Genomic DNA, 11,755 nt, shown 5'->3' with positions numbered 1-11,755 from the left:
CCCTGGTGCACAGGACAGCCCTGACAGATACTACTCTCCTGAATCAACCATTTGGGAAAGTTTTGAGATGTATAGCAGCATCTTTCACTGAGAAAGGAGGTCCTGTCCACGTCGTTAACCAACACAACCCTGAGATACAAACTGACTAGAAAATAGATGTTACGAATCGCCATTGTGATGAGGATTGGGTTAAAATGATATACAATCCCCATCAATGAGATTTTATATGCTTTCCTTACTCCCCACATGGTGTTGGGGAACCATCAGATGTTACCTTCCAGAACCATGAGGTTGCACAAAAAGTGTAAGCAAAAAGTGAGTTTTGAGCCTTGATGTTTGTTGGGAATAAAACAAAAACTGAAAAGCAAGATTGTAATGGCTCAAAACACAAAGCAAATCAGCCCAGAAGATATTTTTCAAAACCTTGTCATTTTAAAACTAATAATTTACTGGGAGGTGAATTATATGTAATCTGTTGAGAGAAATCCCATGGTTTAGCTGTTTCTGCATATTGATCCACAGTCTAAACCTGTTGTAATGCTTTTTAACAGATTAAAAAAAATATCTTTTGATCAGTCCCATTTTCCCATATTGTTCCTACAACCCAAACCAGAAGATGGCACTACAGGAATAGCTATTCCTATAGATGGGCCTGCCTGAAAGGAGGCTTGCCTCTCCAAGCGTGACTGGCAATGTAGAGAGCTGGCTGGCTGTTCTTTCAGCCAGGCGCACCCGCCTTACAAAACCAGTTGCAGCCCGAAAACTTGTACTATTTTTCGTTTGGGAGTCTGATCTCGTACCAGAGCAGGCAGGAGAGGACCATGCAGGGGCAGTTGAGAGGAAAGAAGTAAAACAGAGTTTGGTAGGAATTACTGAATCTGCATGCCCAGAGGTGAGATTTGGGCATGCCTGCGAGGTCCCATCAGGTAGAGCCTCCCAGGGAGTGCCCTCCTTGGTCTGGTGGAGGCTCCAGGGTGAGCCCACCACCTTGGTCTGTTAACCGGCAGGAGGCTGACAGGGAGATTTTCATTCACAGGGATGCCTGGTCACCCAGTTTACAGTCTCGGTGGCTTTGTTGCAGCAGGAAGATCTGGCAGGACATATCCTACCACCCACGCACAGGGTAAAGTGATAAGGGAGCTGAAAGATGGTAGATCCTGCCATAAGCCACAGAAAGGCAAACTTTGTCTGGGTTTCGAGTGTCAGTTCCTGGGATCAGGAAATGCCTCAAACAGCAGCAAAGACTGACATTTTTTCATACTGTTTTTTGGGGAAAGAAGGGTGGTTGTAAAAAATGGGACATTAAGAACCTTTTTTTTCTTTTTCTTTTTTTTTTTTTTTTTTTTTGGCATGTGTTTGCAGGAAACAGAGTAGAAATATATACTGCAGGAGGGCAGAGAGTGCAAATGCATTCATGGCCACTGAGTGCAAATGCATTCATGGCCACCTTCTAGATGTTGTTTCCAGTTTGGGATTGTGCTTTTCTTGCAGCAGCCTAATGGGACTTAACAGAGACACAGCATGGCCAGGCTTAAGTGACAGCGGTGTAAGTGATGTATCCCTTCCCAGCACAGTCTGGTCCCTGCACCTCCATTCCTTGTGTGGGTATAGTCATAGGGTTAGTCTCTAATTCTGATTTCCCCCCTCTTAATGGTGATGCTTTTTCTTTGTTACAGTCATCTCCTATACTAGTAATTGGCCTCTCTGTCCTTCCTGACCTTTTGTATTAATGGTTCAGGAGAGGAATATGGTTTGCTGTATGTTATTGGGTGTAAATTCTCCCAAATTAGTAGCTCCTCTATTCTCATATTGTGTGGTTAGTGGTAAACTTATTCCTTTGAGACTCCAAACTGCTAGAGATATGTATGTTACACTGAAAAACATGGTATCCCCCGGTCATACCCAGCACCAGCAATATCCACCACTCTGGAAGTGTTGCCAACATGATGTAAAGATACCAAGTCAGTGGGCTCCCATACAATGTCTTACTGTCCTGACCTGAGGACTCTGTGACACTTGGGCTTTGTTACAAATTGATTTGGTTGAAGTGTCTTTTGAGTCACCCATTTACGTGTTGGGGTTTTTTTATGATTTCCAGTGTTGTTAGGTCATTGCTACAGCTGGAAAGAATGTGTATTCACTTCAGTGCCTGCTTTGTTGGGAGCAATATCTAACATGTTTACTACAGTGAACATAATTTAAAGCATTATCTTGCTTAAAAAAAAAAAGTCCATGGCCTTGCAAGATACACAGTTAGTAAATAAGGGAGATGTAGGTTAACTGAAGAAAAAGCATTTAAGTGAAGCTCTGTGGGTAAGACAGTTTAAAATTAAATTTGTTTTAGTTTTGGTCAAACTTAATATTCCTGTTGTTCATCTGAGGAGTACTTATTCTCCAGACATGAGGGCTGTACAAGTATACTGAGGTCAGAAGAACCATATAAAAGGAATTATCCTTTTTTTAGAATTTATATATGTCTTTCATTCCCACTGCAAGTAAAAGAATTTTTAAAGGAACTGAGAAAAAATATCCCATTGCATACATTTTTTTCTGTCAAACAAGTCACCTAAAACCTTCTATGTATATTACTGAGCTAGGGCATCATTATTCCTATTATGTCTGCAGGAGCATTTGTTGCTGTGGAAGAGTGTTCTCCACCAGGTCTAGGTGTGCTGGACTTCATGTGGAAAACTACCTGTTAATGCAGCCCTTGGATGCAAATGTCCTAATTTTTCTCAGAGCTTTTCCTGTGCCATTGGCATGTACTTGTTCTTTAAATAATTTTTTTATATCCAAGGTACAAATCTGAAGTGGAAGAACTGCTTATAGGTGTGTTCCTCTTGGCTGATTAGTCATTCAGAAGAGGTCGTCTGACAGCTGGTAAACACCATGTACAAGCCCTAAAGGTGATTTCTGCCAGATGGCTGTCTATGTATTTGGATAGTAAAGACTCCTGTTAAAAGAGCTATGGTTATGTGTATTCCTCTGTCCTGCTACATGTGATGGTGATACTGTCTGTAAAGCCAAGCTGCAGGATCTGACCAGAAGTTTGACACAGCACTGACCCCTCTCACAAAGCACTTTATCCCTTTTTAGACTTTCAGCCTGTGTCACAGAGTGTGTCCAACTATTCATGTCTGATATGAATAGCCCAGAGGTTTGGTTTCTGGGTAGGTTATTTAAAGCTTGTATGCTGTCTTCTTTCAAGAAGAACCCAGGTGCCAATTTAGCACGTCTGCCCATCAGGGGACCTGCATGTTCTTAGTCCAACTTTTTAATGTTGGCATTATAGTGCAGGGTAAGCTGGAATAAGACGCAGAGCTCTCAGCTTACTTCTCCCTTGATATGTGACTCTCCTTAGTGTGCCTTTGCATGGGGTCACACAGGTTTAGTCATGTGGGTGCAACATAATGTGACAGCAAGAGATGGGGTGCAGCTGATGTGTGTGCTTTCAAGTGAGCCTCCTGAGGGCATGGGCCCCTGGTAACTAGCTCTCGTTCCTCCATCCTGTCAGGGCACCACAATTGCACTCTTGCTTTCTGACCACGTGGCATATAGGAACACTGCTACCAGGAGAGCCACATCCTTCAGCATGTGACTTAGAGGACCAGAGAGATGCCAGAGACCTCCAAGATTTGTGTGTGAGGTCCAGTGATAGCTGGGTATTGGCAGGGAGAAGGACATGGATGTCAGGTGTGTGAGTCTCGTGAGCTGAGAACATGACTTGGCAGGCCTGAAGATTGTGGTGGCAGGTGCTTTCTCACCATGGGATGAGATTCTGTTTTTCCTCAGGTCTTTTAACGTGAAACTTCAAAATATCAGTTTTAAAAGGGTTGCCAGTCTAGTATATTGTCCTGAAACCTGTGCCAGCATGTCTTTGTTAGTTGGATAGCTGTCAGCAGCTTTCAGCATGTGGCACTAGTGATTTGCAGCAAGACTGTACGAGTTGCTCAGTAAATTATTTAAAAATCTGTTTCAGGGAGCATTCCCAGTGAAGACTGGAAGTTACAGACTGAAGTCCTGGTTTCCTCTGTAGGGAGAATTTAAGTCTGATACCTAAGAAGGAAACTTCAGCTACTCAGATGTTTGTCAGTCTGTATTCACTTTAGCATGTGGCACAGGATAAAACTTCTGCAGTATGGCTATGAAGAATTCAAATTTTCAGCAAAGTTTGTCTTTTGATCAGAGCTACATAAATCAGCTGCAGACCATTAAAAATGCACTTAACTTTCAAGTAACATAGATCAGAGCAGCAGGTTGTGAATATAAAAGGCACATAAAGGCATTTGCTGAAAACAGCAAATCTTAATATACTTCTAGTGTTGCTGAAGGTTGAAAGTATTGTGTGAAATAGGGCTGTGCAAGTATGGCATCATCTTCCCAGAACAAGGCTACTCCCTGTATGTGTAATCAGTATCGTATTTGTATACGGATGAATATATTTTTATAAATATTTTTATTAAAATGTATTTTTAATTATATCAGAATCAAAATGAGGGGCTTCCTACATGGTGGCATATGCACTTCCAATAGTATTTTAAAGTGTCCCTATTCAAGCAGTATTGATGCTTACAGTTTCAGGCTTCCTGTTCATTATTTGTTTGGCCTTTGGGAGAAAGCTGCTCTGTTGATAGAACTCTGGTTTGTCATAGATAGAAAGCTGATGGTTTGATAGAACTCAAACGATAAAGATAACGCTGAGATCAGCCTTCATGAACTACTGGGTTTTTGTTTATAAGTGCCAAGTAACTTTGATGTTAGGGTTTCCTAATCCTGAATTCTATAGCTTTTCTGCTCTTCTAACATAGATTTTTTATGTGCAAAATATATATGTTTAATTTCAATTAACCATCATTGAGGGTTTGGATACAGTAGCTCTAACAAGCTACTCAGCATTTCCTCCGCAGATCTTCAGCTGAAATCCAGCCTAACTCAGCCATTAACTGAAAACATTCTCACCAATTCAGAGTTGGTGTTGTGACAGGAGTTTGAGAGGTCTTGGTTTCAGCTTGTGGTATGAACTCATTCCCATGCTTTGTGCTAATTATGTTAGACACAGAGACCAGGAGCTGTACCTATTAGTCCAGGCAAATTGAAAAGTAAGTTTTCTTATCCCTGTTTTAGCAAGGGGCTGGGAGAGAATTAGTCTGTATGCAAGAGAGTAGCACTAAATTTGGCGGAAATGGTGTGATAGAAGCTGCTACTGAACTGGACAAATTAATGTAATGGGTTTTATCTGCACTGAAGAAAGAAGGATTTCTTTAACAGATGCTTTTTGGCTCTCAAGAAGCTGAATTAGCTAAGCACCACCCTTGCACAGGTGTAGGTGTTGAGCTCAGAGGCTGTAGAAAGGTATGCTAGGATGGTTGTGTTACCACTGTGGTGATTAGCAAGGCTGCCTTGTGATTGTAGGGCTACACTCTGACCTTGTGTAGATACTGGCCTGTCTTCTCTGCATGGCTTGTTCCACAACCTTAGCAAACTTGCTGAAGAAGTAGTTCAGTCCTGCTTTTCTGCAAATGCATTCATTCTTGCTGTGTGTGGTGGCCCCTACGAGTTCAACTGATTGTTGGTGTTTTTTCCCTCAGGGATGTGCAAAAAATACAGTTATAACATCAACCCTGGCTCAGGAGATCAGATATGTTCCTGCATCACTAAGGAGCAGGCCAGAGGAAACTTTGTAAGTTAAATTATTTGTAAGTTAAATTTGTTGTCTTCTAAAAACAAACTTAGCTTTTTCAGATATACAAGAATGTTACAGATAAGAAACTCTGAACTGAAACCACTTTTAAACTAATGAGGCAGTTAAAAAGTACTGTCATTTACATGGAGGAGAACAACCTGAAAAATGGTAGTGTTCAGTATAGCATGGAGTAAAAAATTGATCCGTCTTTGTCTCCCAAAGAAAATGCTTTCCTGAACAAACAGTCTGGAGAGCTAATATTTAGAAAGATAAAACCAAAATAAGTTTTCCTCTTTTGTGTCTCTGAATTGATAAAGGTGAGAACCGTAATAGCCTAAGGAGTGAGCATAAAATCCCATCCCCGATTTCCTCTGATGTGCCAGGTATATGTGGCATGTTAACATACACAATGTTCATGTCATTCCTTGAATGATACCTGGTTTAGGATATGTGTATCTTCTGTAACAAGACTGTAGGAAGCAATTAATCACTTTTACCTGGAAGGACATATAGCTTTCTTTTGTTTTTGCAAGGGCTTTTGAGATTCAGCAGAGCATGTGTTTCCTTGAGCCCTGGAAAAGAGCTTAGTTAATGGGGTCTAAGAGCCTGGGAAGTGGAGCTTCCACTCAGTGAAAAGAGACATCTTGTAAGTCCTGAGTACCAGGAACTCTGGAAAACAGACTAGAAACTTCATTTGCTTACTTTGAGAAGTGGATCTCTGCACTATTATGCACTTTAATGATGGGGTGGATGGCAATTTATTCGTTAGTAGCTATTTTAAGGCCTTTGTCATAATTTCTTGTAAGACTTTAAAATTGACCCATAGGCACTCTGTAGCCTCTCTCCAAACGTTTAATACTATGTGGTGTCCCCAGACATGATGAACTTACTGCAGGGTGGATGAGGGTTATGTTGTTAGGACTAGCTACTTAGGTAGTTTGTAGGAAAGTAAATACCACCACACTTACTGTAGCTGTGGGCAGAGACAATCACTGTCATGCTGCTTTGAAGTGTATACAGAGGTTGCGAAATGAAGGAGAAATCTGATTGGGCCGTTTGTGACAATAAAGGTTAAATTTTGAGGTTGTGAACTCTGTGCTATACTGACTTTCCTACAAGCTATACCTGACTGTAGGGTTTCTTCAGTATTTTCTCTTTCTTTACATCCTGCTGTGAAAAGTTAAGCATGGCTATGCTGTAGAGATTTTTAAAAGAAAATCATGCAACTGTGCCAGTTCCAGAAAGGGCTTTGAATTAAATAATACTTCTATTCTGAAAAGGAACTTTTTAAAAAATAGGTCTTATCACAAGGCTCCTTCCCCACAGTGCAAGCATTCTGTTGCTCCCAACTGCAAGTCTACATGAAGTGTGAATCAAGTTTCAAGTCCAAAACCCTGCAATTATGATTGGCTTAAATACATGAGACTTGTTGTTTCCCAAATATAACAAATTATGGGTGCTTTGTTTCTTCACCTTTTCACTTCGAAACCTGCTTCACATGTTTGATGGCAACCATGAAAGAGAGTTTTGCTTTTATTCCATGTGATGCGTGGGGTTCACTCATGATCTCTTGGTCCTTGTAGCAGAGCCCTAGAAAAATAAGCTCCAGTGTGGCCAAACTTGGTGAGACAAAAGCAGTGTTATGCATTCCTCCTGACTTCTGATCCTCTTAAGGGTCTACCTTCATGGAAAATGGATGTGATCTGTACTACATAGCACTACCCTGCTAAGTATGCTCAAAAGAGGTTGGAAATTGTTCAGACCGATGTGCTCTGATGTAGACCAGAGGCACAGCAGTTGTCCGTTTTGGCCCTGGCATACAACTGGGAGGTATGAAGGGAAAAGGTCAGCACAGAGAACAGTGCACCAAAGAAAAATGTTCCAGATGGCTTCAGAGAACATAACTGAGGAGCCACGAAAAGCAGGTGCTGCTTTTGTCATTGGCTTTCTCAAGACTGTGTGCTGTCCACCTGTCCTGGTCTCTTTCTTAATGTGTTCCTTGTTGCCCATTTTCACTCAGGAGACCATGAAGAGGCCAAGTGAGCTTCAGTGGATGTTTGTGGGGTTGGGCAGGAGCTGAATTCCTTCAGAGCCATGCCACTAGCTGCAGTTCACCCTGTGACATTTCTCTGTGCCTAAATGCATTCCATCCAACAGAAGACCGTACACCCTTAAGAAAATAAAGAGCGTATGTAAACTATGGGGACACAGTAAAAATAAATTTGTTTAAAAGTATAATGGCAAATCATAATTATCATTGCTGTATCTTTTAACCAGCATGAACAATCCCTCTTGAAATGTTTTTCATGCTGCTGAGGAAATATGCACATACATTTTTATTGCTTTTATCAATCTCCCTTACTCATTTCTTAGTGCAAGGCCTTTCCAGAGGATTGGCAATAGCCTTTCTTTTGCAATAAACAGTTTGATTTAGGAATGCTGCTACCCATTATTGCTACATTGAGGGAGAAATGAAATGTTTATGAACTAATCTATACCATCCTCCCATGGTTATAGAAAGTTCAGTTTAATGCTCTGATAAACCATGGTTTGATATATACTGTGTCAATTAATCTAGAAAGTAGATGTCAGAGTGAAATTTTGTATTTTCAGCAACATTTCAGAATTTATTTTGAAGTAAATGTAAGTGTCTGGGTAAATGAGAATGTAAATGAGAAGTAATAGGTTACTAAGGAAGCACCTTTTCTTCACTACGCATTTGTGTACTTCCTTGTATCCCTATAAAAGTCAGTCTCCCCAGCAGAAGAAGGGAGTAGATTTAAATCTGCAGCAGAACTGCCTGAATAGTTAAGACAGTACTTTGAAGAAGACTGTTTGAACATGTTGTATTTAAAACCCGAGAAGGTTTAGTTGAAAACCTGCTGATTGTTCTTGTATTAATGGTATGAAATACCATAAGAGGGGAGCTATGTGAAAAAGGAAAATATTTTGGTGTGGAAGCAAGTTTATGTCACTGGGAGGGTTATCTTTGTGGAGTTTGTTCAGACAGGAGTGTTGTACACACTGTGGCTTTTTAATACCTCAGTACTAAAGAAGATGGATATGAAGGCTGAGAGGGCTTCATGATGTGAGCAGAAAGCAGACATCTTTGCCAAACTTTCTCCTCTTGGGTTTGCCATCACAGCATGAAGGCTGGGGCTAGCAACCACGTGAAGGACCCAAGCAGTGTTATATGAAGATGTCAGGCACCTCAGTAATACGAAATAATCACATTGTGTAAAAGTGTTGGAGATGCTTCTGAGTGGATGGCAAATCTTCAGAGTCTTGGGCTGATGCTGTGAGGTGGCAGTTGAGTATATATGCTGGCTCCTGCAGTGTTAGGGTCAATTAGTGCACTTTCTGTTCCTTCCTTCTCTAGGCAAGAGTGACACAGCTGCTGTTGTGCTTCCTTGGTTCCCTCCTACGTGGGAGGGAGGAATGCCCAGTGTCTAGCAGTTCCTGGGAGCGAGTAAAGAAAGCTACGCAAAGAGGGTTGTGAGGTATGTCTGTACAACCTTTGCCCAGATGAGCTTGGGGCAGTGGGTGGAGCATGCTGTATACAACACGCAGGTGCTGTAAGACCAGTAAATAACTCCTGACATGTCAGGCATGCCTGACTGCTGTACTTTGTTGCCCTGGGTAAATGCCCCTTTTTGTCCATCTGGTCTCTGTTTATGCAAAGAACTGCACCAACCACTGGCTAGAGACTATTCTTCTAAAATAAATCAAAATCTAGTCCAACACTAAGGGAGCACATTGTTTGAGTGCAGAAATATTTGTTCCTTTTAAGAGCCCAGTGTTCATGTTTTTGACATTCAACTCCTGCGTGTAAAAGGCAGGCACCTGTGAGTGGGGCAAAAGGGACAGGAGGCTGTGCCTGATTGTCTCTTTGGTGGGTGTTGATAATGTCAGTGGCTGTGCAAGCCCATTTGGGTCTGGGATATCTCCGAAGCAAAGCACCATGAGCAGTATGAAACAGCCTCTTCCTTTTCCTATCCAAACATCCAGACTCTTGAGCAGTCTTGACTGCTAGACAGAGAAGGGAATGCTGCTCCTCTTGCAGTTCCCTGCTGTCTGAAATCCGTTCTGCTCAGTGCATACAAATTCCCCTTTTGGAGGGGCGGCTTGGCTATCCCTGGCCTGGCAGAAACAGCTGTGGAGATATCTTTGCTCATTTGTGTGATGGTAGCTCACCTTTGATGAATACAGCCTGTGTCAAGAGCAGAATTACATTCTTGGGCTGGGTGACCACCTCTCCTCAATCATTCTGACTTTTCTACCTTAGTTTTGTAGGGTGCCTGCTCCACAGTGCTGGTCACTGTGTCTCATGCTGCATACCAAGGACCAGTGTTTTGCAGCTTGACCTTTCTCTGGGGATTTAGCCTGGCTCCCGAGGAGTTAAACTGTCAATTTCGTTGAGTAGTGGAAAGTATGTTCATTAACAATGTTCTATTTAAAATACAAAGCAAATGTAATGATAGCAAGAGGTGTCGGATGACAGGGACGAGAATTACTTTTTCCATTCAGAGCCTGAGTAGGCTCAGGGTGGCCTTCCCCAGCTGCCGGGGTTTTCAGTCTCTGTGGGTAAAGGAGTAGTTCTGTCATGGTGCATCATGTGCCACATGGGAGTGCAGCGGTACTTCTTGTGCAAAGTATTTCTTTCCTTAGGTGAACAAAAAATAAGAGGAAGCAGCCTTTTTCTGAGGAGCATTCCCCAGGAGCAGAGCTCTGAATGGCACTCAAGTATGAGGGCAGTAGGCTGAAACAAGTTCAACCTTTCAACAGTTTTGGGGCAAAGTAGGTTTCCCTGCTCTCCTATGGATGAGTCACCAGAGCTGTTCAGGCATTTCCAAACTGTGCTTTTTGGGTTTGGTATCTTTTGGATAGTATTCACTGATGAAATTAAAGCTGAATGTAAGAGAGGGTTTGGTGTGTTTCTCAATTAAAAAAACAACACATCATCAATTTTCTAAAACATCTTGTTTCTATATTTTCAGAATAAATAACAAAAAAAAATTGTTTATGTTGAAGCTGTCAATAGCTGACAGAGGTTAGTATATAAGGAGTTTGCCATTCTTTATTAATGTTTTTGTTTTATAAGAACATAAACATTTTTCCAGATATTTGTGTATGTCTAAATTTGGGGTGGGGACTTTCTAAAATTACTAAAACGTTTGAATAGCAAAGAAGTCCATTTCCTGTGCAGCTTTATGAAATACCTTGAGACTCAGTCTCAGCTTAATGTGAAAGAGGTATTCTCTTCATTTTCATCTGGTTTGTCTGTAAAAATTATCTCTGCTTTAATTTTTGAGGAGTGAGAGTAGTGTAAGTAACGTTACCTTGATTCCTTGCAATTAAAGTTCAGGTTGGTTATGTCTCATGACAGAAATATGAATGTGAGTTTTTAAAGATGGGTGGCTTAAAAATCTGTCTGCTTCTGCAGTGATGAGAAGTCATCCCGTTTTGTTAGTTATCCAGGCTTGGGCCCTGGATATTTTAGAATTATTAACATTTGCAGTTTCAGAAAGGAAAATCTGATGGAAATTTCAGCCTTTCCTTTAAAGCTGTGTCCAACCTTGGACTTGGCTGGTTTTGTGACTACATGTCAATGCAGCGTGACAGGGCAGTGTAAAAAGGAGGATTACAGCATATATGGTAAAATGTTTTGGGTTTTGTTTGTTTGCTTTCCCAGCAACTGAGATCTGCAGTTTCTTGGAAAGAGGAACCACATGGAGGCTGTGTATATAGGCAGTATGTTGAGGAACAGTAGGGTGTCCTTTGAAGAAGTGCCCTCCAGGCTGAGTCCCTATAAATAACTTGCTTTAATGTATCTCATGCTTTTTTCATTGCCTTTTTAGAATAAGGTTAAATAACAACTACCTTTTCTTTCTTCCACCTGTTAAGGGGTTTTCCCGTTGTGCATGTAGAAACTGCAGTCCCCTGTAAACTACCTGCTGGCATGAGCCTCTGGGCAGGGTATAATTCAGAGATTCATTTGGCCCTGTCAGCCAGCATGGTGAGGGTTTAAATGGCAGATTTTTTGGGAAGCCTCAGAAAAGAGACAGCTGCTGT

Source organism: Falco biarmicus, chromosome 8, assembly GCF_023638135.1.
Source record: "Falco biarmicus isolate bFalBia1 chromosome 8, bFalBia1.pri, whole genome shotgun sequence".
NCBI lineage: Eukaryota > Metazoa > Chordata > Aves > Falconiformes > Falconidae > Falco > Falco biarmicus.
The sequence above is the reverse complement of the archived record's forward strand: the minus strand, read 5'-3'. Positions refer to the sequence as shown.